The following is a 27,384-nucleotide window of genomic DNA, read 5'->3' as shown; positions in this document are numbered from 1 at the left end:
TTCATGGACCTGACTTTCCAGGTTCCTATGCAATACTGTTCTTCACAGCACTGGACTTTGCTTTTGTCACCAGACACATCCACAGCTGAGCATCATTTCTCCTTTTGCCCAGTTGCTTCATTCTTTCTGGAGTTATTAGTAGTTGTCCTCTGCTCTTCTGCAGTAGCATATTGGACAGCTTCAAACCTGGGGGACTCCTCTTTCGGTTTCTTTTCCTTTTTCAGTATCTTATCCTTATCCTAGTCCTTTTTAAAAATTTTTGTGAAGAGATGCCATGCTGTTTTCCATAGTTGCTGCACTACTTTACATTCCTACCAGCCTTGCACAATGATTCTAATTGCTTCACATCCTCACCAACACTTAGGCTTTTTTCAAATAGCACATTTAATGGGTATGAAGTGGTATCTTTTTTTTTTTTTTTAAATCAGATACATTACCGACTAATTTCTGATATAGATTGAATAGGTTTACAAATCTTGATTTTAATAACAGAATATTTTATTCTTTCAGGGCAGTTTTCTTTTCATTGTTAGTGTCCAGCAGGTCTGTAGCTAATCTGGTTTAAGCAGGTTACATAACTCGCTCATGGCCATTTGGCACTAAGGCATATATCCATAATGCAAAGCTAAGTGTGTCTGACTCCTTCACACAAGTTACTTGAGACAAAATCTAACCACAAAATCTTATATTATAAAAGTTGTCCACCAAAACTCCAGTAAGAATGGTTCATATCCATTGAAGGGTTACTGTCTTCAAGGTACTGTGTTAATGGCTTTATACACATTATGACTGACCCTCACAGCAACCCTATTTTTACAGATAAACAGCCTGAGCTTCACAGATCTTAGTTAACTATTTACTATCCAGCTGCGAGTGGCTGAACCAGTATTGAACCTGAGGTCTTCATATATGCAGAACAGAGTTACCAGTGTGGCTACCACTGGTTACTAGTTACAAGTCTAAGTAAATATACTTAGAATTTTGCTTCCACAAGATGCATATATCAAAAACCGCTGGAAAGACAGCCTATTTTTGTCTAGAATTTTTCTAAACATATTCCATAGAGGGAAGATGGTCCCTTGGAGGATGAGAAGAACTTAGGTACATGGAGATGGTAAGAAAGGGCTTCCAGACAGAGGGAAATTGTGAGCCTCTAATCTAGAACCACGTCTGGTGTGGCATTCAGGGCTACAGCATCTTGATGATGTTGGACGAATCTCCAAATTAGTGACTAAATCAGGTGACTTGAGTCACTTCCTGGCCTAGCTTTGTCTGTATCCTCCTCCTCCTAGATTGCAGTGTTCTATTAGCTGCAGGCTCTGCAGTGTGCAGGCAGCTGCATCTCCTACTTCATGTGTGATGGGCTCCACTTCAATGCCTGGTTTTAAGAAGCAAGATCTGATTCCATGGTGATCAATTTTAGTTTCTGTTTCCCTAAAGAAGTCAAATACCAGGCCTAATTCTGCTGTGACTCAAAACCCTGCAGACGGTGGCTTTAGCCCCTCTTATCACTTCCTATGTGCGTTTTTGTTTTGCTTCATTTTTTGGTGTGTTTAAAAACTTCCCTGGTGGCGCAGAGATTAAAGCATCTGCCCGCAATGTGGGAGACCTGGGTTCGATCCCTGGGTCGGGAAGATCCTCTGCAGAAGGAAATGGCAACCCACTACAGTATTCTTGCCTGGAGAATCCCATGGATGGAGGAGCTTTGTGGGCTACAGTCCACGGGTCGCAAAGAGTCGGACATGACTTCACTTTCACTTTCACTTTGGTGTGTTTAGTTCCTGATGATGATTATTTTTTCTCTTTTTATTTACCTCTCAGTGCTATGTGTTTGGAATAGCAGGAATGCTTCAAAATGTGACCACATGGATCCCTGTTGATTACAAGTCCTGGAATAAGGTTGTGAGGTATCATAAGTCAGCTAAGCTCAGGACAGACAACATCTAATAACTAATTGGTCTAATATCTATTGCTTACTCCAGCACTGGAAGACAGGGCACTGTCCAAGGGGGTGGTGAAAATGCACGATTATTTACGGAGACATCACTGTTAAAGGGAGTTCAGTATTCGTGGTTGGATCACAGCAATAGGAATTTTAGCTGCAAACTGTATTCAGCGTTAGACTAGAAATATCATGTGGTTTGGACAGTCTATTCAAACCTCAAATGGTAATGGATTTAGGGGGACTTCACTGCTGGTTCAGATATAAAGAATCTGCCTACAATGCAGGAGGCCTGAGTTCGATCTTTGTGTCGGTAAGATCCTCAGGAGAAGGGAATAGCAACCTGCTCCAGTATTCTTGCCTGAAGAATCCCCATGGACAGAAGAGCCTGGCTGCCTACAGTCCATGGGGATGCAAAGAGTTGGGCATGATTGAGTGACTAACACTTACGGTAGGAGAAGAAATTCCAGGATGTCACTTGAGTGGCCTGTAAACTCACTTGAGAGAGCACTTCCAACACAGCAGGAAAAGTAAAGCATCAGGCAAGGCAAATAAAATGGCATTGCACTGTGGGGGCAGGATTGGGTGAGAAACTTCTCTTCATAATATCTACCTTTACTTCTCATGTCAGCCAAGAAACCCAGGGGTAAGTGGGTTCCTAGTGAGAGGTTCTAGTACCTCTAGCTGAGGAATATTGAGAAAGACAAAGTTTAACATCATGTCTTTCTAACTCTGACATTCTATTAATACAATCTATAAAACAGTCTAGTTTTCTTTGCCTCTTCTACTACTACTTTTGTAGTTAATACAGCAAGCTTATTAGTTATAATGTGCTTAAAATATTTATTATACCCATATGGAAATAGGGTTAGATTTGGTACTAGCATAATAAGGTATACTGTTTATTACCAGTACTTCAAAATAATATCTGTAAACAAAGGTAGGTTTTCTTGCTTATTTAATTTTCCAAGTAGCTTTTTGTAGTTTAGGACTTTCTAAGAAAACAAAGAAGCATTAACTGAAAAGAACTAAACTGTTAGTTTGACTAAACCACAGAGAAGTTGATAAACAAGTGAAGCATAGACTTCAACAAAATAGAAATAATGTTCAGCTAAGATGTCAGTGTGATTCTGGTGGTAATTAAAATTAGTAGGGACTTAGGGATACATGTAATTCTTAAAAGGAATTGCTACCATAACATTCTTATTTGGGGGGTCATTTTTTGATCAAACTTTTCTTTCCACTTATCTGTTTATTCAAAAAATATTTATTGAGGACCACTCTAATAACAGTATTGGTCTTGGCTTATGTTCCACACACTTATAAAGCTGATACAAGCCATCTTTGAGCTGACTGTCTTCTGTATCCTTGTAGGATACTTATTTCCTTTGCTAGTTGCATGTTAAATCATTCCAAACCACTTTAGCCTCTTCACATGTATTTGAGCTGACAATGGCTTCACAGAGTATTCCTTCACAAAGTGAGTGAATTCTACTCATTCGCTTAAAGACTATCTAGTAAAGTCCAGTGACTTTGTGCTATATTTTCCTACTTTTGCAGTGAGCTCTTCTTTTATGAAAATGTATATGTGTTTCTCAGCTCAGATATACTGGGAAATATGAAAGCCATTCTAGATTTGGGTAAGAATAGGGTAACTTTCAGGCTGGTTGCTACTTAGGAAAGCCTCCCATGTCTCACCTCAATCATTTGCTTGGAATTCCAATGCTCATTGACTTCTCCCTATATCAGGCTAATTTGGGTCATGGTCCACAAACTCGAGTGCTTATGGGATTTGGCAAATGAGAAACATGAATAAAGCAAGCAGTGCCCATGGCGGTGAGGAATGGTGAGAATGTGGTCATCTGCAAAGTGCATATGCTCCTAATGAGACAGCCGTCACTCAACTGCCACTGAATCCCATGTGGGAAATCTTTTATTGCTTGACCAGTTCATCTAATCTTTAAGCAAAAACAGGTTCTGAAATATAATAGAAAATTTCCAATTGAAAATATAATAGAATTTTAAAATCTCACCTGACTAGATAGAAATATTCATGTTCCTGAATTTCTATTTCATGATCCATTTTGTACTCCTAAAGCTGAAAAAAAGGATTAACTTCTACCTTACTGGGCTTGGCTGTTTTTAAAGTATAATGTCTATCTGTAGTTGTCATGTTCAATGTGAAATATTTTCTTCAGTTTGCAGTTACTGGCAAAACCAGCTTTATAATCAAATCTACAAGTAAAAAAAGACTAGTTATACTTTAGTAATTTCTTGCTATTTCTCATACATGTTAATGTTATAATGCTATTTTCTTTCCATTAATCATTACACAGTTTCTGGGAGAATCAACTTTTAAGATTTTAGCAAGTTTACTGGGGTTATAAAACCAAATTAGGAAGAAGTATTCTGGGTGGAAATGTTCCCCGAAAACTCCTTATAAACTAGGTAATCGAATTGCTGAACTTAATGCACGAAAAGTAAGATAACTTAAAAGGTTTGGATTCATTTCTCCTTTATACCAGAAAGTATTCAAAACTATAGTTTCTGCTTTCTCCAATCTTTGAATTCACTGCTGATTTCCTATGATTTTGAGCAATGCTGGCATACAATGAGGTACTCAATTACATTTCTTGATGCATAAATGAATGAAATAAAAAGGAAATTTAGAGTCATCGAATAATGATAATGCTTGTGAAGCAAAACCCCATGAGGAAGACAGAAAATATGGTCGTAAGACATCTAGGTCACAGGAAAGAAGCTCACTGTACACCTAGGCACGAGTGTGGAGAGATGTGCCAAGAAACAGTCAGCTTCAATCACCTGGGAGACTGTCAGATAGGGGAGCTCCAAAATACATAATTAGAAACAATGGGACAAAGTTGGGCAAATGATAAATGCTTTTAAAATGTTTTTCAATCCTTCCTTTATAAGGATTGGATTATAATTGTTTCTCATTATCTGGGACAAAGATGGTGCTATGATTAGAATTGTGATAAGTACAAAATCAACTGATAAGACTTTAGGGCTGGGTTGGTAATAACTGTTGGCCTATAAGATTTTCTAAGTCATCATTATTTTTTTTTCAAGTGGTTGTATTTACCATACAATAACACAATAGAACTCAGCATCTTAATTAATTAATCAGATTAAGTTCATATACTGGTCAAGTAAAGTACCTCTTAGCTGAAAATATTTTCTTTATGGAAAGAGAGCGAATTTAAGGTCACTGAATCCAATCATAGTTTCAGATCAATCAATTGAATTACTCCCTTACTTGATAGATCAACCTGGTGATTTTGTAATGAGCTATGGACAAGAAATAATTATGGTTGCCAACTTATCATTTCAATATCAATGGTTGAATGAAAAATAGACTCTGTTCCCAGCTGGTTTCCTTGTGAGCAGAATAAGTTAAACATGACTATGTTTCTTAAGTAGAGTCAGAAACAACTTTAGATCAGAGTAAATAAAGGGTCCTACTTTATTAATTATGGAAAATTATTCACTCTCCTCCACAACCATGGCAGAATCATCCTCTCCCACTCTAAGTCCTAAAATATAGTGGGTCTCAATACTGTACTGTATTATGTGTCAGTTAATTCTCACAGCAACACTGCAAGGCCTGCACTCTTAATTAATGTTTATGAATTGAATTCTTGAGTAAATAAAATGGTTGATTTTTTAAGATTATTAAAAACAGTGGTTATCAGATTTCAATATTTGGAAATATTGACAATTATTTCAGTAAATTTATGTTGAACTTTATATAATTATGTTGACAAATATATTTATATTATATAAAGCCTTAATATATGTTAAAATGCAACATGGCACATGAAATGACAGTAATATACAATTAAGATATAGTGTATAGATTAAAACAGACAATCTTCTAAGACATTTTCAGGAAAAGCTTTGCAAGTTTAATACCTAAAAATAGGAGCTGCTACCCCATGGTATATACTTCTAGTGATTTTTTTGGAGACTGAAAAGAAAAAAAATTAAAATATGAACACTGTTTAGTTCACACAATAAATTTGGAGATGTCTATGACATGCATTACAGTCTTTTCCACTATTACCATGTTATGGTTTTAAAATGTGTACACACAAGCTACTGTAGGATCTAGTCATGATAATTAGGTGATTGTATGACTGGGACATTTAGTTTCTTTTTTTTTTTTTTTCAGTTTTATTTATTTATTTATTTACTTTACAATATTGTATTGGTTTTGCCATATATTGACATGAATCCGGCATGGCTGTACATGTGTTCCCCATCCTGAACCCCCTCCCATCTCCCTTCCCATCCCATCCCTCTGGGTCATCCCAGTGCACCAGCCCCGAGCACCCTGTATCATGCATCAAACCTGGACTGGCGATTTGTTTCACATATGATAATTTACATGTTTCAATGCCACTCTCCCATACTATCCCACCCTTTCCCTCTCCCACAGAGTCCAAAAGACTGTTCTATACATCTATATTTCTTTTACTGTCTCGCATACAGGGTTATCGTTACCATTTTTCTAAATTCCATATATATGCGTTAGTATACTGTATTGGTGTTTTTCTTTCTGGCTTCACTCTGTATAATAGGCTCCAGTTTCATCCACCTCATTAGAACTGATTCAAATGTATTCTTTTTAATGGCTGAGTAATACTCCATTGTGTATGTGTACCACAGCTTTCTTATCCATTCATCTGCTGATGGACATCTAGGTTGCTTCCATGTCCTGGCTATTATAAACAGTGCTGTGATGAACATTGGGGTACACGTGTCTCTTTCAGTCTTGGTTCCCTCGGGTGTGTGTGCCCGGCAGTGGGATTGCAGGATCAATCCAAGAAGAAGACATAACAATTATAAATATATATGCACCCAACATAGGAGCACCGCAATATGTAAGACAAATGCTAACAAGTATGAAAGGGGAAATTAACAATAACACAATAATAGTGGGAGACTTTAATACCCCACTCACACCTATGGATAGATCAACTAAGCAGAAAATTAACAAGGAAACACAACTTTAAATGATACAATAGACCAGTTAGACCTAATTGATATGTATAGGACATTTCACCCCAAAACAATGAATTTTGCCTTTTTCTCAAGTGCACATGGAGCCTTCTCCAGCATAGATCCCATCCTGGGCCATAAATCTAGCCTTGGTAAATTCAAAAAAATTGAAATTGTTCCAAGCATCTTTTCTGACCACAATGCAGTAAGATTAGATGTCAGTTACAGGAGAAAAACTATTAAAAATTCCAACATATGGAGGCTGAACAACACACTGCTGAATAACCAACAAATCACAGAAGAAATAATAAATTAAAATGTGCATAGAAACGAATGAAAATGAAAACACAACAACCCAAAACCTATGGGATACTATAAAAGCAGTGCTAAGGGGAAGGTTCATAGCAGTACAGGCTTACCTCAAGAAAGAAGAAAAAAGTCAAATAAATAACCTAACTCTACACCTAAAGCAACTAGAAAAGGAAGAAATGAAGAACCCCAGGGTTAGTAGGAAAGAAATCTTAAAAATTAGGGCAGAAATAAATGCAAAAGAAACAAAAGAGACCATAGCAAAAATCAACAAAGCCAAAAGCTGGTTCTTTGACAAGATAAATAAAATTGACAAACCATTAGCCAGACTCATCAAGAAACAAAGGGAGAAAAATCAAATCAACAAAATTAGAAATGGAGAGATCATAACAGACAACACAGAAATACAAAGGATCATAAGAGACTATTATCAGCAATTATATGCAAATAAAATGGACAACTTGGAAGAAATGAACAAATGTTTTAGAAAAGTACAACCTTCCAAAACTGAACCAGGATGAAATAGAAAATCTCAACAGACCCATCACAAGCATGGAAGTCGAAACTGTAATCAGAAATCTTCCAGCAAACAAAAGCCCAGGACCAGACGGCTTCACAGCTGAATTCTACCAAAAATTTAGAGAGCTAACACCTATCCTACTCAAACTCTTCCAGAAAATTGCAGAGGAAGGTAAACTTCGAAACTCATTCTATGAGGTCACCATCACCCTAATACCAAAACCTGACAAAGATCCCACAAAAAAAGAAAACTACAGGCCAATATCACTGATGAACATAGATGCAAAAATCCTTAACAAACTTCTAGCAAACAGAATCCAACAACTTATTAAAAAGATCATGCATCATGACCAAGTGGGCTTTATCCCAGGGATGCAAGGATTCTTCAATATCTGCAAATCAGTCAATGTAATACACCACATTAATAAATTGAAAAATAAAAACCATATGATTATCTCAATAGATGCAGAGAAAGCCTTTGACAAAATTCAACATCCATGTATGATAAAAACCCTCTAGAAAGCAAGAATAGAAGGGACATTTAGTTCTGAAAGTTGAGGTAATTAAATGATTCAGTGGCACAAGGGAGAATGATTTTTGAACTCCTGTTAATTTGTTGTGAGAACTCTGCATGTCCATAAGATATTTCTTCACATTTCAAAGCTGAGAAACTTGATTCCCAAATCTTTGGTTGCTTTAATCACCTTAAACCTCTTCTCCCTGAATTGTGTAAAGTAATAAATTATGTGAGGTTATGGTGATAATACCTTCAAAGTGCCAGGAATTTTCAGGCTCAGCTCAGCTGTTATTCAAGATGCTTACTTTTGAAGACAAATGGGGGCAAAAATGTGAAATCCTGAGTTCATCCAATGCTTGGCTTTCATACTACATACCAAATCTAATTGTTACCGTATTACTATATAATGTGAATGGCATCTGTGTAAAATATGAGTATAATCACATGATTTTCCACAGTTCTATGTGTGCTTTGGTGTCTGACAATGTATAAAATTAAGTTTAAGTCTTGGAATTATCACAAGAAAAATAATGCAACTACAAAAAGAAACATAGATGTATATTAACTTTTTAGACTGAAGAACTATACATTTATTTTTCTTTGCTACTTCAAATATCAGATTTTGAGTAAATATTCTGAAAACAGTCATCAAATCCCATTTCTATTTAAAAATTAAATAAATTAGAGGAAATTACAACACACAAAAATGTTTTAAGCAATTTAAACTCTTGTCAGTGAAGGCAAGCATGAAGTGAACAGCAAAGTCTTATTTATAACAATGTCTTTGACTTTCATTTTTCTGGCATCATAATGTGGTATTTTGATCATATAAAAGATACTTTGAATCTAAAACAGAAGTGACTAGTTCTAAAACCAAAATAGTAGTAACAGTGCTTTAATAATTGAGAAAGAGATTAGGAAGACCCTTGTAAATTTATCCTTAATCATAAACTGTGTGAAAATTACATAATTTGAAAGTCAGTGTATTTTTGGCAGGTTCTTTTCGTTATGTGTATGTCACAGATTGGAAATATCTAATTTGCATAGAAAAATCTAAGTAGCATGTCTTCTGGAAATAGAAATACTTAGAATGCCGAATTAGCCTCTTGACTATGTATAGAGAAACTGCTATAATAGATTCTGAGTTAAACTATATGTCTAGGCTAAGGTCCTGAATGGGCTAATGTCCATTAACAATCAACAAATTAGTGAATTGCCTTTATTGAAATTTCTTTTCTCAACCTAATGGTTTGTTTAACTGATGGCTGATGTGACCATTAGGAGCTATTAGCATGTTAAGAGGGTATTAAATAAAGCCAACAGTTGGCCTTCGAAACAAAAGGATAAACGCAGCACTATTTATTATTTTGCTAGGCTAAGCAAACATGGTTTAGATGCATTACTGCCTTCTAACAATGGCAGTCAGTCATCTGTTGAATAAATATTCTATTTACTGGGCTAAAACAAAAGAATCAGCAAATCTGTGATCTACTGAACTTCTAATTATTGATATGTTTTAGTTCATTTGTAGACTTTGAGCCATCTAGATATAGACCCATCCAAAATTTTAATTGTGTTGGATTTTTCAGTCAAACACTGTTATTAAAAGAAAATACATATTGCAACCAGATGTGGGTGAAATTGTCTTAAAATGAAGCTACTTTTACATGTGTTCCATTTAATGTACTTTAAGGTAAAGGAGAATCAGACGGAAGTATTTATTTAAATGTTCAGCATCCTCATGTTGATTTTTCTACTTCTACATTTAACTTCTCATTATTGGTTTTATATCTTAAAAAGCAGACTTAGCAGTGTCATATAGAGGTCTGAGGAGAAGCTCTTTCCATTGGCCTGTTTTATTCTGATTTAAATGCTGTGCTTTTGAAGTTGTGTCTGATAATGTATCAGAAAGAAATAGGAATTCTTATTCATATGCATTTTCCTTAGCCTGTGCCTCATAGGAAGAAATGGAGGATATATTGTTTCCAACAGACTCTATTACACCAGGAATATGGCTCCATTGCCCCAATTTGAGACTGAATTTTCATTAATTCACTCCATAAATGTTTACTGATCACCACCGCATGCCAGATACTTTTCCAAGCACTAAGGTTACATATTGAGTTCAAAGGGAAAAAAAAAAAAAAATCAAAATCCCTATGCTTGTGAATCTTACATTGTAGTAGGGGAAGAGAGACAACAGACAATAAACCTGAATAAGAAGAATACTGAAGCTTGATAAGTGCTATAAAAGAAAGAATAAAATAAAGATATTAGAAGTGATGAGGGAGGGGGGAGCAAGTAGCCTTTTGAATAGTCATCCAATTTCCCTCAATAAGAATGATATTAAAGTAAAGATTTAAAGAAATTAAGGGGGTTTGTTTTTCACATATGGGAGGAAAGAATGCTCCAGGTAGAAGGACCAGCTAGTGAAATGCTCTAAGGCATGTGCTTGCCCGACGTGTTCAAGGATTAGCGTAAACAACGCCAGGAAAGTGATTTGTGGGAAATAAGGTCAGACGGAAAAAGCAAGGAGAACCCTAATAATTCATTATAAGGCATGTTGCCATTACTCTGAGCATGATCTCCTTATGTTTTAAGAGGACCACTCAGACTGGTTTTGGGACGAGTAGACTGTAAGAGTGTAGTATGAAAAGTGAGAGTCACGTCTGACTCTTTGTGGCCCCATGGACTGTAGCCCACGAGGCTCCTCTGTCCATGGAATTCTCTGGGCAAGGATACTGGAGTAGATGGCCATTTCCTTCTCCAGGGGATCTTCCCAATCCAGGGATCAAACCTAGGCAAATTCTTTACCATCTGAGCCACCATGGAAGCCCAGATGGTAAGAGGTGAGACTATAATGATAAGAGGGAAGCTCAGATGGTAAGAGGAATAAGGATCTATTAAATGAAGCCTGGTTGGGTGTCAATTGCAGTGATTCTGCAGAGAGATGTTGGTGATTTGGTTGTGGGAAAGGGCCTCACAAGGACATGAAACATAATGAAAAGTCGTCTGATTCTGGATATATGTTGAAAGTAGAACCAAGAAGATTTTATGGAATGGGGTATATGAATGAAAAAGGATAGCTCCAAAGGTTTATCCCAAGTGGATGTAAAGATGATTGACAACCTGATTTGGAAAGGGTTGTGGCTAAGAGTAAGAACAGGAGTTCAACTTTGAACATGTCAGAAGGTCACCAGATTTAGCAAATGGAAATGCAAGACAAGTCCATGGAAGTTCTCTTGGCCAAATTTGTATTTCTGTATTTAATCTGGTAACCTTAATGTGTTGACTCTGAAGTCTGTTGGACATCAAAATGGAGATGCTGCAAAGGTATTTGGAGCACAGCTATGAGCTGAAATTGCATTTTATGAGTTGTTAGCATGTAGGTGAAATTTAAAATTATGAGACTGATATAGCAAAAGACATGAGTATGGATAAAGACGGATGGCAGGTCTGTGCCCTTCTAGAGTGAGGCTTGAAACATTTCAGCTTTTATAAAGTTTGGGTAAAGGTAGAAGGAGTAGCAAAAAAGACCGAGAAAGAGAAACCAGAATAGTAGCAGGAAAATCAATACAATGTAGTGTGCTAGTAGCCAAAAAAGGAAAGTATTTCAAGGAGGAGGGAGCAAACCATTGTGGTATGTGCTGAAAGGAGTAATCCAATATAGGGGAAAGTATTGATGTATTAGAGAAAGAGAGTAATTGCAGAAGCAATATCCTTGACTGGATAGTATTCATGAATTCAATTAGTTATACATAGAAATGAAGCTTGGCAGCAAGAGTAGAAGATAGGAGGACAGAAAATACGGTGACCAGTGCTGGTGGGTAAGCAGAGGTGGTGGTGAGAGCCTGCTGAAGTTCTCTTCTGATTGCCTCAGTGTTCTCAGTGAAGTAGGAAGCAAGGCCGTAGTTGCAATTCAGGATAAATAAAGACATATTTGGGATTCAAAGAGAAAGAAGAAGGCATGAGGCATGTTTAGGTGAGGAGAGTGCCTGGACAGGTCAAAAATACAGCATAATTGGGCAGCATTAAAAGTCCTCTTAATTTGTGGGCCTGATTTAAATTGAACTAGTTAATGTGGTTTTGTGTTATTTGTAGTACATCCACACCAGAGTAGGGCATTGGACACTTTATGGTGAAAATGAAAGTTAGGATTTTAAAAAGTGAGTGTTACTTACCAAATTTTACCCAATTTAGGTGAAAATGCTTAAATGTAATAGTCTTCCATTTGAGAAGTTCCTTTACATGGAGGTGAGTAAAACTATAAAAGATTTATTGAGAAAGACTAAACCCCAAATAAAGAAGTGCTTTGTATACTTTACTATGTAAGATGTTATTAAGGGGAACCTGAGCTTAGTTTTCGGGCTTCCCAGGTGGCTCAGTGGTAAAGAATTTGCCTGCCAATGCAGGAGACGCAGGACAGGGAGGTCTGATCTCTGGGTCAGGAAATTCCCCTGGAGTAGAAAATGGCAACCCACTCCAGTATTCTTTCCTGGAAAAGTCCATGAACAGAGGAGAATGGAGGGTTACATTCCCTGGGGTTACAAAGAATCAGCCACGACTGAGCATGCACCCATGAGCTAGTTTCAGGTCCTCATAGGAAGTGGAAGGAATTCTAAACCAGTATTAAGAATTAACTTCCTAGTGAAGTTTACTGCCTCTTCCACATTTTATCCGTGGCATTCCGAAACAGGCTCTGGATTTCTTACTTAGAATCTCAATGGTAATTACAAAAATGCATTTTAGTTCTAGCCAGAAACATTATTTATTGGTGAAGTAAAATCTTAGGTTTTCTTAAAATTATTTTTAATTGGAGGATAATTTCTTTACAGTATTTTGTTGGCTTCTGCCATACAACACTGTGGATCAGTCATAGATATACATATATCCCGTCCCTCTGAGTAATATTCCACTGTATATATGTACCACAGCTTCTTTATCAGTTGGTCTCTCAGTGGACATCTAGGTTGCTTTCTTGTCCTAACTATTGTAAATAGTGTTGCTATGAACACTGGGGTACATGTGTCTTTTTCAGTTACGGTTGGCTCACAGTATGTGCCCAGCAGGGTGATTGCTAGCTCATAGTAGGTAGTTTTATTCCTAGTTTTTAAAGGAATCTCCATTCTGTCCTTAATAGTGGTTGTATCAGTTTACATGTTCACCAACCCTTTTCTCCACACTCTCCACAGCAATTATTGTTTGTAGATTTTTGGAAGATGTCCGTTTTGACCAGTGAGAGATGATACCTCATTGTAGTTTTGATTTGCATTTCATTAATAATAAGTGATATTGAGCCTCTTTTCCTGTGTTTGTTGGCCATCTGTATGTCTTCTGTGGAGAAATGTCTGTTTAAGTCTTCCTCCCACTTTTTGATTGGGTTGTTTGTTTTTCTAATATTGAGCTATAGGAGCTGTATGTATATTTTGGAGAATAATCCTTTGTTATTTCATTTGCAATTATTTTCTCCCATTCTGAGGGTTGTCTTTTCATCTTATTTATAGTTTCCTTTTCTGTGTAAAAGCTTTTAATTTTAATCAGGTCCCACTTGTTTATTTTTGTTTTTATTTCCATTATTTAGGACGTGGGTCAGAGGATGTTGCTGTGATTTGTGTCAAAGAGTGTTTTGCTTATGTTTTCCTCTAAGAGTTTTATAGTTTATGGCCTTACATTTAGGTCATTAATCCACTTTGAGTTTATTTTGGTGAATTGTGTTAGAAAGTGTTGTTTTATGCACAGCTGTCCAATTTTCCCAGCATCATTTATTGAAGATGCTGTCTTTTCTCCACTGTATACTCTTGCCTCCTTTGTCAAAGATAAGGTGCCCATGAGTGCATGGGGTTATTGCTTGGCTTTCCTGAAGTGGCAACCCACTCCAGTATTCTTGCCTGGAAAATCCCATGGATGGAGGAACCTGGTTAGGCTACAGTCCATGGGGTCGCAAAGAGTCGGACACGACTGAGCAACTTCACTCACTTCACTCAAAGATGCCACCAGAAAATAACTAGAGCTAATCCATGAATTTAGTAAGCTTGTAGGTTACAAAATTAATATGCAGAAATCACAGGCACTCCTATACACTAACATTGAAAAATCAGAAAGATAAATTAGGGAAACAATCCCATGTACCACTGCAGCAAAGGGAATAACAATGAAAAATCAGAAAGAGAAATTAGGAAAACAATCCCATGTATCACTGCAGCAAAAAGAATAAAATACCTAAGTAGACAAAGATCTTACACAGGAAACTTCAGTGTCTTATAGTAATTAGAGTTATAGGACTAGAGAGCTCTTCAAGAAAATTAGAGATACCAAGGAACATTTCATGCAAAGATGGGCACAATAAAGGACAGAAATGGTATGAACCTAACAGAAGCTGAAGATATTAAGAAGAGGAGGGAAGAATACACAGAAGAACTATACAAAAAAGATATTCACAACCCAGATAATCACAATGGTGTGATCACTCACCTAGAGCCAGACATCCTGGAATGTGAAGTCAAGTGGGCCTTAGGAAGCATCCCTATGAACAAAGCTAGTGGAGGTGATGGAATTCCAGTGGAGCTATTTCAAATCCTGAAAGATGATGCTGTAAAAGTGCTTCACTCAATATGCCAGTTTGGAAAACTCAGCAGTGGCCACTGGACTTGGAAAAGGTCAGTTTTCATTCCAATCGCAAAGAAAGGCAATGACAAAGAATGTTCACACTACTGCACAACTGCACTCATCTCACACTCTAGCAAAGTAAGGCACAAAATTCTCCAAGCTAGGCTTCAGCAATACATGAACCATGAACTTCCAGATGTTCAAGCTGGTTTTAGTAAATGAAGAGGAACCAGAGATCAAATTGCCATCATCTGCTGGATCATCAAAAAAGCAAGAGAGTTCCAGAAAAATATATACTTCTGCTTTATTGATTATGTCAAAGCTTTTGACTGTGTGGATCACAACAAACTGTGGAAAATTCTTCAAGAGATGGGAATACCAGACCACCTGACCTGCCTCTTGAGAAATCTGTATGCAGGTCAGGAAGCAACAGTTAGAACTGGACATGGAACAACAGACTGGCTCCAAGTTGGGAAAGGAGTATATCAAGGCTGTATATTGTCACCTTGCTTATTTAACTCATATGCAAAGAGTACATCATGCAAAATGCATGGCTGGATGAAGCACAAGCTGGAATCAAGATTGCTGGGAGAAATATCAATAACCTCAGATATGCAGATGATACCACACTTATGGTAGGAAGAGAAGAGGAACTAAAGAGCCTCTTGATGAAGGTGAAAGAGGAGAGTGAAAAAGCTGGCTTAAAATTCAGCATTCAGAAAACTAAGATCATGGCATCTGGCCCCATAACTTCATGGCAAATGAATGGGGAAACAATGGAAACAGTGATAGACTTTATTTTCTTGGGCTCCAAAATCACCTCAGATGGTGACTGCAGTCATTAAATTAAAAGACTCTTGATACTTGGACAAAAAGCTATGACCAACCTAGACAACATATTAAAAAGCAGAGACCTTACTTTACCAATGAAGGGTTTGTATAGTCAAAACTATTGTTTTTCCAGTAGTTGTATATTAATGTGGGAGTTGGACCTGAAAGAAATTGAGCACAGAAGAATTGATGCTTTTGAAATGTGGTGTTGGAGAAGACACTCAAGAGTCCCTTGGACTCCAAGGAGATCCAACCAGTCCATCCTGAAGGAAATCAGTTCTGAATATTCATTGGAAGGACTGATGCTGAAGTTGAAGCTTCCATACTTTGGCCACCTGATATGAAGAACTGACTCATAGGAAAAGACCCTGATGCTGGGAAGGAATGAAGGCAGGAAGAGAAGGGGATGACAGAGGATGAGATAGTCAGATGGCATCAGTGACTCAATGGACATGAGTTTGGGCAAGCTCCGGGAATTGGTGATATACAAGGGAGCCTGCAGTCCATGGTGTCGCAGAGAGTCAGACATGACTCAGAAACTGAATTGATGAAAGAAATTAAATTCAAGACAAACAGATGGAGATATATCTTTTGTTCTTGGACTTGAAGAATCACTATTGTAAAAATCTATACTACCTAAAGCTATCTACAGTTTGAATGCAGTCCCTATCAAATTGTCAATGCATTTTTCAAAGGACTAGAACAAACAATTTTATAATTTGTATGGAAACACAAAAGACTGAATAGCCACAGCAATCTTGAGAAAGAAAAATGGAAGTGGAAGAATTGGCTTTCCTGATTTCAGACTGTAGTACAAAGCTACAGTAATCAAGACAGTATGGTATTGGCCCCCAAACAGAAATATCAGTCAGTGGAACAATCATTAGTTCTTAATCCATTAATTGCTAATGAGTATCTTGCTTTCTTCCAGCAGCTCAAGTTCTGAAAATACATCTGCCTTTCTACGTATGAGAGTAGCTGTGTGACACTGTAGCTGTCTGATTCTCAAACAAGCAGAGTGCTCTGCTTTGTGTCCATGATCCCTATCAGGTACATTTTTGGTGGTATGAAGAAATTTCCCTAAAGAACTGTTTTCTCTGATAACTGTAGTGAAGAAAGGGCTATTTGAAATTTATTTCACTGGAAAAAAAAAATCACTTCTTTATTGTAAATACCTGTAATCATAGTTATCTTAGTTAAGGTTTAAGTCATGTAGAATTTAAAAAGTAGATTTTATTTAATCTGGGGTGAAATTGCCAAATAAACATGAAAGAAATCTTATATCCTTAGGGTGACCATTTTTGTGCAATATGCTTTTGACACAGCATATAAAAAGTAACAAAAAACTTCAGGAGAAATATGACATCCTGAAGTTTAAATAATTTACTATGTTCTTCCAGATCTCTAATTATTAAAACAACTAGATTATTTTAAGGTAATTAATTGAAAATAATTTTTAAATGCTCAAGTAAAAATTCAGATTACAGTGTATTTTACCAATTAAAAAATAATCTGTGGTGAGGTGGTTTTTAAAAAGTCTCCAAATAATTTTAGCTCAGATAGCAAACAAAGAAAAATAACTATTTTTGAACTTAAGTGTCTAATGCTGCTAAGTCACTTCAGTTGTGTCCGACTCTGTGCGACCCCATAGATGGCAGCCCACTAGGCTCCTCTGTCCCTGGGATTCTCCAGGCAAGGATACTGGAGTGGGTTGCCATTTCCTTCTCCAGTGCATGAAAGTGAAAAGTGAAAATGAAGTCTCTCAGTCGTGCCTGACTCTGAGCGACACCAAGGACCACAGCCTACCAGGCTCCTCCGTCCATGGGATTTTCCAAGCAAGAGTACTGGAGTGGGGTGCCATTGCCTTCTCCATAAGTGTCTAATATTCAAGTACTATTTTGAAAATATTTGGTAAACATGTTTCATGGCATCCAGTGTAGTTATGAGGGATAGAACAACTTAGAAGTGAAAATGCCTACTGGAGACAGACCGCTTGGGTTTGTTTTCCTGCTCCACCCTTTACTTGTGGTGTAAGAGTGGAGAAGTTACTTAACTTTTCTGTGCCTCAGCTTGTTTTTTCAGTCTGAAAAATTAAGATGTAATAGTCTTAGGAGTCGGACACAACTTAGTGAGTAATTAGCAAACAACAAGTATATCCCTCACAGCCATAGAACTGTTTGTGAGAATCAACTACATTGTATTTGAAATGTTTGGAGTGGTAAACAGTATATGATGAAAGTATTAGCTATTATTTTTTTGAAATAAAAATATTAAAGTTTATGTAAAATGTTGCCATGTCAAATTAAAAAAAAGCAGGATACATGATGAAGTATGTTATATGATTAAATCAACTTTTCAGATATGACTAAGACAAGTGGCAGATAGAAAACATCTGCAAGAAAAGTTATAGTTTGGTGGCTCAGACGGTAAAAAATCTGCATGCAGTATGGGGGAACTGAGTTAGATCCCTGGCTTGGGAAGATCCCCTGGAAGAGGGCATGGCAACACATTCCAGCATTCTTGCTTGGAGAATCCGCATGGACAGAGGAACCTAGTGGGCTATAGTCCATGAGGTTGCAAAGATTCAGACAGGACTGAGGGACTAAGCACAAGAGTTGATAATGCAACCTAAGTGAGTGTTTGTTTTACATAGTCTCTTCAATATTCACAGCCCCAACCCACAATTTGCAAATAGTAGGAAACACCTTCCCGTTCTTTTAATGTAGACTCCACCTAATTAGGTGCCCAGCCTCACAGAGGAGGCCCTGGGGCTGGCAGGGCAAGACTCCCTCCAGTCCAGTGGTGTATTGCCCCTGAATGCCCTTGCTTGCATGTAGCAAGCTCAATTCTAATGTATCACAGACTCTAGTCACTGGAGAATAATCAAAAGTATGAATTTTAAACTGAAAAAAAAAAAAAAGGCCAAAGTCAAACATATTTCTTGATCTATGTCTGCTGGTGTTGCCAAAATTTTCACTGTTTCTATAATCACATCAGTGGATCCTCTCTGAGCCCAGCTATTTGAAAGTTCTAAGAGAAAAGACCAGTTTTTAAAAATCATCTCTCTCTGGATCTGAAATATAAAAAATATACAATCACTTTCCCTTTAAAATTTTCCTATTCACAGGGATTGATGATATGAACTTCATCCCTAATTTTAAAGTTGCTTTTATTAAATTGTTCGCTCAGTTGTCTCTGATTCTTTGAGGCTCCCTGGACTGTAGCCCACCAGGCTCCTCTGTTCATAGGGTTCTCCAGGCAAGAATACTGGAGTGGGTTGCCATTTCCTACTTCAGAGGATCTTCCCAACCCAGATATTGAAGCTGCATCTCTTAGATCTCCTGCATCAGCAGGCAGATTCTTTACTACAGTTGCTTTTATTAAGTAGGTTCAGTTATCATTCAAAAAATGTAAATGCCTGTTCACCTTCAGTTGTCCCACAGCTCAGGTTTGGTTTGTTGCTCTTATATGAACTTGGCGAATGGACCTAGTGTTGAGATAAATGAATGGGCATTTTCTAATTACAGAGCCGCTTATTGTCAAGGATAATATCTAAAACTGGAATTGGGGCAGTTTGCTTGGGAGTAAAGAGAAAAGCATAAAAAAAAAAAAAAAACAGCAACTATATTTTTTATTTTTTTCAATTATACATTTTTTTAATGTCATGAAAGCATTTCAAAAAAAGACCTTTCTTTTTCAACAAAGAAATCATAAAATGTTTTCTTTATGAAACAATGCCTGCACAGGTATTCTGTGGTCACATGATTGTGTCCAGGGTAACTGCTAACTTAATATTAGAAGAGTGAGTATGGTACAGTTATCCAAATTGGATGTTATCTGATTATTCAGTTTGTATTTCCCCACTTTTCCATCAGTTTATTAGTAAGGGATGAAAATGAAGGTGCTTATGTTGAAATTTTTGTCTATGACTTTGCAATAAACTGTTTAAGAGAATATTTGTCATGAGAGCTTTTGTCCTTATGAAAAGAATTATTACTGTAACAATTTCTTTCATAGCTTCCTGAACATACTAGCTTTGCTTGGTATTTGCTTTTTTTCCTAACATTATTTCCCTAGTTGAAAATAAATACAAAATAAACAGCAAGTAATAAGTCATTAGCAAAAAAAAAAAAAAAACATAAAGCAAGAAATGCACATTAAAATGATATATAAGATAACCACATTTATTTGAGTGCATTCCAATATCAAGTGGCAAATTTCAACAATGCAAAAATCACAATTATGTTTGCACCAACATAATAATATAAAGATCACTAATTATTAGTCTGATTCTAGCACTCTGAAAGAGATTGCACTTCTAATTTCTGTATTCACTTAGCAGTCATGCTGCAGTGAAATTCATAATTAGTAAGATATATTCTTTAGGAGGTACTTGTGTTGAGCCTTTTCCAAAATTTTTCTAAAACTTAGGTAATATTCAGTGAAACAAATACTTTTAAACATCAGCAATCTGTAATTCCCTTTGTACAACATCACACAGAAAATAGGAACATGGTATTGGAGCCAAGTCAGGGAAACCAAAAGAAAATTGATGTAGCTATGAAATCAAGGGTGTTCTGTTGTGGGAGGTGAGATTGGAAAGAAAGATTGGGTCTAGATTGTAAAGGGCCTGTGTGCTTTGATAAGAAGTTTGGGAGCAATGAATGGTTTTGAGTGGCAAATTAGCAATGAAATATATGCTTAGGGAACATCTCTGAAAGCAAGTCTGGTTGAATGTAAAAAGACTTTCTCGGAAACAGGAGACCTCCTTTTACTGATTCAAGTACAATGAAGGGCCAGACTTACAGGTAGAGAAAGTAAGAAAGGAAGAAGTTGATCTAAAACTGAGCTTTGGTTATTTCATTCTATTTCCTTCAGTCTCTTCAGAATTTTCTTTGCCTCATTTCTCTCAAGGAGTTTTGTTAAAGTACTGCATTGAAAATACAACTAAATAAATATCTGATGTTGAAGAGTAAAGTGTACGAGGAGGAGTCAAGATACATTTTCCAACAACAGAAGTAACAGACTTGATAGAAAACTCTCCAGTTTGCACTCAGGAGTCTGATGGTTCAATCTTATCTAAGTGATTGATAACGATATGAAAGAGGAACAGGCATGACATTCTTGAGGAATTCAGTTTGATACATCATGCCACCTCTTCTCCCCTATAGGATGACAGGAGCATTGCTCACAAGAATCCCCTTGTACACCCAAGGTAATCTAAACCCGGTCTTTTTCCTGTCTTTCCCATTTTAGAGACATTCGCCAAGTGGCCTAGGACTAGAAATTTAACAAAGATAATGTTTTGCATGTTGACTATGTTCAGTCCTCTTTGGACAATCAAGCTAATTGTAACTATTGATTCAGCAGCCTTGTTACTGTTACAGAAGAAAATTAGATTCAGCAGACACATTAATTTTTGGAGTTTTGCTCAATTCCTCATGAGCTTTCGGGTGCTTGTAAATTTATTTTTAAGATATTTAATATATTCTATGCATAATTATATAGTTCATAAACTTATTTTTCTCCTCTTTTACTTGGCAGTAATATATAGAGCTCACTGAACATCTTGCTTAATATAGGATAAATGAATTTTCTCATTTCCCCTCTGCTTCCTCTGTATTTCTGCGTCCACCTCACTCTAAGTCATTTGTTTTCATCTTGGCAGTTGTTCCACCCGGTCTCTCTGGACTACCCAGGAGACTCCTCAGAGCATACTGAGCTCTGTCAAGCACATAGAACTGCTGCTAGTTTCTTTTAAAAAGGCCTGTCTCCTCCCTTGGGGGGCAGCTGAAGTGGGGTGGTATCAGCTAGCTGACAGACAATAAAGCAAAGCCCTCTGCCACTCTCCTCTGATGATCTGCATGAGTACCTGCCTGTAGAGTGATAATTAGTGATATATATGTATCCCTTCCTGAGGTTACTTCTCCATACTCAAGCCTCCAGTGGATTTATTTCCACGATATAAGAAATTCCACTTTGCAAATACATCAAATTAGCTATGACTTGGCCATGTATAGCTAATTCCCTCTATAAGGTCTTGACTCTGACACTTAAAACCAATATGAGCTGTTAAAAGACCTCAAGTTGGATGTTTATAGCTTTCTATACATTGTAAGGAGTACAAAAATGGGATACAGTTAATCAAAACAAATCTAACAAATGAACAGTTTCAAATTTCATTCATATCTGTGTGTGTGCTTAGTTGCTCAGTCGTGTCCGACACTTTGCAATCCCATGGACTGTAGCACACCAGGCTTCTCTGCCCTTGGGATTCTCTAGGCAAGAATACTGGAGTGGTAGCCATTCCCTTCTCCAGGTGATCTTGACCCAGGGATCTAACTCAGGACTCCTGCATTGCAGGTAGATTCTTTACTGTTTGAGCCACCAGAAAAACCAGATTTGTTTTGTAATTTCTTTGGGACCAAATTGTTTCTCTCCTTTTTGTTGATCTTTTAATGGAATTTAAACATCCTTAAAGAAAGCTGATCACCAAAGAATTGATGCTTTTGAACTGTGGTGTTGGAGAAGACTCTTGAGAGTCCTTCGGACTGCAAGGAGATCAAACCAGTCAATCCTATGGGAAATCAGTCCTAAATATTCATTGGAAGGACTGTGCTGAAGCTGAAACTCCGATACTTTGGCCACCTGATGTGAAGAACTGACTCATTGGAAAAGACCCTGATGCTGGGAAAGATTGAAAGCAGGAGGAGAAGGGGTCAACAGAAGATGAGCTGGTCGGATGGCATCACTGACTCGGACATGAGTTTGAGCAGGCTCCAGGAGTTGGTGATGGACAGGGAAGCCTAGTGTGCTGCAGTCCATGGGGTTGCAAAGAGTCAGACAGGACTGAGCAACTGAATTGACTGAAACATTCTTAGATACAATCTGGTGGTAATATGTCAAAGCAAATTTTATGTTAAAAATCCCCTCAAAAATGGGAGACGTATATAGGTAATGCAGTGGATAACAGGTAGTAGAGGGAAACAATTACCTTAGTCCATGGCCAAACATGTCAGTTAAATTCTAACCAGACCAGAACCTCCTTAGATTCATGCAGGTGCCGCCGCTGCTCTGGGTCTTGTGTTTCAGAAAGCCCTGCTTGTTACAAACACAAATTCATTGCAAATAAAACACATTGTCCATCTGTCCCTTGGGATCTGGCACTTGGGACCTGTAACCTTAAATATTTGCTTCTGTGACTAATGTCATTTAGGCCTCAAAGAAATGAATGCTTCTTCTACATCTCTTTCCCTACGGTCTGGAAATGAAAGGTAACTGCATGCCAGTGTCATGGAGGTTTATGGCATGTACAGCTACTGACATCAGACACACTCAATGCTTTGGAATATAGGGAGCATTTGAGTGACTAAAGCTCAGGTGTGAAACCCAGTGAGTTTCCCACAAAGTGAACATAGCTGTGTGATTCAGCACTTTCCAATCATAGGCACTGCCAAGAGAAACTGCTAACTTAACTTCTAACACTGCAGACTGTTGTCCTATATTACTTCATGTAAATAGGAAAGGCAGAGGGACCAGAGATCAAATTGTCAACATCCATTGGATCATAGAGAAAGCAAGGGAATTTCAGAAAAACATCCCACTTCTGTTTCACTGACTATGCTAAAGCCTTTGTGTGCCTCACAAACTGTGGAAAATTCTTAAAGAGATGGGAATATCAGACCACCACCTTAACTGTCTTATAAGAAAGCTGTATGCAGGTTAAGAAGCAACAGGTAGAATCAGACATGAACAATGGACTGGATAAAAAGTGAGAAAGGAGTTCATCAAGGGTATTTGTTGTCACCCAGCTTATTTAACTTATATGCAGAGTACATCACGTGAAGTGTCAGACTGGATGAATCACAAGCTGAAATCAAGATTGCAGGGAGAAATATTAAAAGCTCAGATACGCACATGATACAACTCTAATGGAAGAAAGTGAAGAGGAACTAAAGAGCCTCTTTACAAGGGTGAAAGAGGAGGATGAAAAAGGTGGCTGAAAACTCAACATTCAAAAACTAAGGTCATGGCATCTGGCCCCATCACTTAATGGCAAATAGAAGGGGAAAGAGTGGAAGTGGTGACAGGTTTTATTTTCTTGGGTTCCAAAATGATTGTGGACAGTGACTGAAGCCACAAAATTAAAAGACACTTGCTCTTTAGAAAGCTATGACAAAGCTAGTGCAGGCATGCTTAGTTGCTTCAGTCATGTCTGACTCTCTGCGTCCCCATGGACTCTCTGTGTCCAGGAACCCCATGGACCAGGCTCCTCTGTCCATGGGGTTCTTCAGGCAGGAATACTGGAGCGGGCTGCCATGACCACCTCCAGGGATGGCAAACCTAGACAGCGTATTAAAAAAGCAGAGTCATGACTTTGCTGACAAAAGTCCGAATAGTCAAAGCTATGGTTTTTCCAGTAGTCATGCATGGATATGAGAAATGGACCATAAAGAAGGCTGAGTACTGAAGAACTGATGCCTTTGAATTGTGGTGCTAGAGAAGACTCTTACAAGTTCCTTGGACAGCAAGGAGATTAAACCAGTCAATCCTAAAGGAAATCAACCCTGAATATTCTTTGGAAGGACTAATGCTGAAGCTGAACCTCCAATATTTTGATCACCTGTTGTGAAGAGCCAACTGTTTGGAACAGACCCTGATTCTGGGAAAGATTGAGGGCAGGAAGAGAAGGGGGCAACAGAGTATGAGATTGTTGGATGGCATCACTGAATCAATGGACATTCATTTTAGCAAACTCCGTGAGATAGTGAAGGACAGGGAAGCTTGGCATGCTGCAATCTATGGGTTCACAAATTGCCAGACATGGTGTAGCGACTGAACAACAAAAATAGGGTCCTGTAGTACTCTGGTAACTGGACTGTTTTTGTTCAGTATTTGTGAGATCCATTGATGCATATATTTGTAATTTGTATATTTGTAATTCATTCATTGCTGTATAGTATTTTATTGTGTGGAAAAAGCCCACACTTTATTTAGCCTCTATTATAGATGGATATTTGTGTTACTTTCAGTTTGAAAATATTACTGAATAGAGCTGCTATGCACACTCATATTCATGACTATTAGTAAATCTATATAGTTATTTCTCTTGGGTGTATACCAGGAAGTGGAATTTCTGGATAATGTATACATAGGTGATGGACATTTGTTTGTTTGTTTTTTCCCCAGGTTTCTGGCTATTACAAATATATTGCTCTGAATATTCATATACAAGTCTTTGTGTGTACGAAAGCTTTCTTTGCACTTGATTAAATACTCAGGCAGTGGTATGACTGGATTATACAGTATGTATGGGTTTAATGTTTAAAGCCAATCTGCTTTTGAAAGTGGTTTATTTCTCTGGATAGCTCTCTTTTTTCCAGTACTCTGGTGGCAGACTCTAGCGGCTTTGTTTTCCTGAACTTCCAACTCTATCTTCTTAACTTGTGGAGTTTCCTGGACACTACCTGGATTCTTCGCATGCTGTTACCCTGTACTTTTTTAAGGCATTAAGTTGGAGCAATCACAGGACTCCTGTTCATTTCTTGTCCTTTAGGGATCATTGTCCTTCATTGCCTCATGCCTATTCTCTTAAAAACTGTTCATATATTGTTCGTTGCTTCAAGTGGAAAGACATTTTTTTCTCTGTTACTCTGTCTTGTCTAGATGTTTGGTATTTGCTATTTTGATATTATATTGAATCTTTACGTAAATTCTATATTTGTTGCTGATTGTGATAGGTTAATTACATCTATACCCCTGAGTTTTCCACCCCTTTTGTATTTATATTCTTTGCAATATAATTCTTTAATCTTTCCATCAAGAGGAAACATCCACTCCTCCACTCATGGAATCTAGATGGCCTTGTGACTTGCTTTGACTGAATAATTTTCTAGTAATACTTGGCAAAGAAGTCTAAGATGGCCAGCTGCTACTGAATAATCAGCTTGAACAGAGTTGAGTCATCCTAGCTATGGCTATCTCAAGCCAGCCAATGCTAAGTGGCACAGAAGTTGACCAGAGAGTATGTGTGAGCTGAGCCAAGACTTGAAGAGACCAGAAGCTGAGACCTGCACCTGCTTAGCTTATCCCAGACCAAATTGTTGATGTTCACAATTGCAACTGAACAGATAAATTTTTTAATCAATAAGTTTTAGGAGTGGTTTTTACACAGCAAACATTGATATATTGGTATATGGAAATACAATTAATTTTGTTTACTGACTTTGTATAGAATGATCATTAACTATTCTTGTAGTTTGTCTTGGATTCTTTTAATTTACTATGTTCACAGAATAGTCATATGTAGACTAATGGGTTTTATTTCAACACTTGCACCTTTCATTTCCTTTTTTTATTTTATTGTAGTTACTTGACCCTCCAGTATAATGTTGAACAGAATGGTGATACATTTTTTCATTCCTAATCTCAGGAGGGAGCGCTTATAACAAACTTCCTTTGTATGTGAAGTTTCAAAGTACCTGTAGAATTTGACAGGTCTCTTGAGGGATATGCATTCTTTGTACTTAACACTTCTCAAGTCTCACTTTCTTTGTCACTTCAGAACCAGAGACCACCAAAGTTCTGCGAACCTTTCCGTCCCCCAGTGAGACCCTTTGTCTGAACCAAGCTTCTACTGTTGATTCTGACTGCATCAAGCCAGAAGTGTTCCAGGGCAGAAATGGCTGCAGATCTGTCAGGTACCTCTCCGGGATTCCTACTTCTTCAGGATTTTGGACTCTCTAGTCCTCTTTGTTTCCATAAATCTCTGATGCCTATAAATAGAAACTCTTTTTATTTTATCTGATTTTTCTACTTTTCTTGACTGGAACTTTTCGGTCAGACACAAACTGTATCATCTGTATTAGTGTTCTCCAGAGAAGCAGAATCAATATATAGCATGCAATATATATATATATATATATATATATTTTGTGTGTGTGTGTGTGTATACTAAATCACTTCAGTCGTGTCCAGCTCTTTTTGACCCAGTGAACTGTAGCCTGCCAGGCTCCTATGTCCATGGGGATTCTCTAGGCAAGAATACTGGAGTAGGTTGCCATGCTCTGCTCCAGAGATCTTCCTAACCCAGGGAAGAAACCCAGATCTCTTCTGTCTCCTGAATTGGCAGGCAGATACTTTACTACTAGCACCACCTGGGAAGCCCGTGTGTGTGTGTGTGTGTGTATATAAAATGTATGTATATGTATATGTATATACATTCCCTGGTGGCTCAGTTGATAAAGGATCCACCTGCAATGCGGAAGACCTGGGTCGGGAAGATCCCTTGGAGGAGGGCATGGCAACCCACTCCAGTATTCTTGCCTGGAGAATCCTCATGGACAGAGGAGTCTGACGGGCTACAGCCCATTGGATTGGAGTCGGACATGACTGAGCGACACCCACACACACACATATATATGTGGGGGGATGTGAGTACGTGTATAGTGTATATACACAGAGAGAGAGAGAATGATTATAAGAAAGTAGCTCATGTGATTATGGAGACTGAGAAATCCTACAATCTGCTGTTTGCTTACAAGCTGGAGACCTAAGAAAGCCTGTGGTATAATTCCAGTCCTGAGAATTAAAGGAGAATCAGAGGAACTGGTAGTGTAAATTCCAATCCAAGGGTAAG

General features: G+C 37.6%; 1 long non-coding RNA gene across 1 annotated transcript in view; it reads left to right on the top strand.

Moving 5' to 3' along the window:
* LOC105000629 overlaps positions 1–26,376 on the top strand; it is a 130,183-nt gene extending 103,807 nt beyond the window's left edge. The window contains exon 3 of the long non-coding RNA XR_826758.1: positions 26,311–26,376. This is a non-coding gene — a long non-coding RNA (uncharacterized LOC105000629). The remainder of the gene's footprint in view (positions 1–26,310) is intronic.
* The last annotated feature ends 1,008 nt before the right edge of the window (positions 26,377–27,384 follow it).

Source organism: Bison bison, unplaced genomic scaffold (assembly GCF_000754665.1).
Source record: "Bison bison bison isolate TAMUID 2011002044 unplaced genomic scaffold, Bison_UMD1.0 scf7180017864373, whole genome shotgun sequence".
Lineage (NCBI taxonomy): Eukaryota > Metazoa > Chordata > Mammalia > Artiodactyla > Bovidae > Bison > Bison bison.
This window is presented reverse-complemented; position numbering and strand designations above follow the sequence as displayed.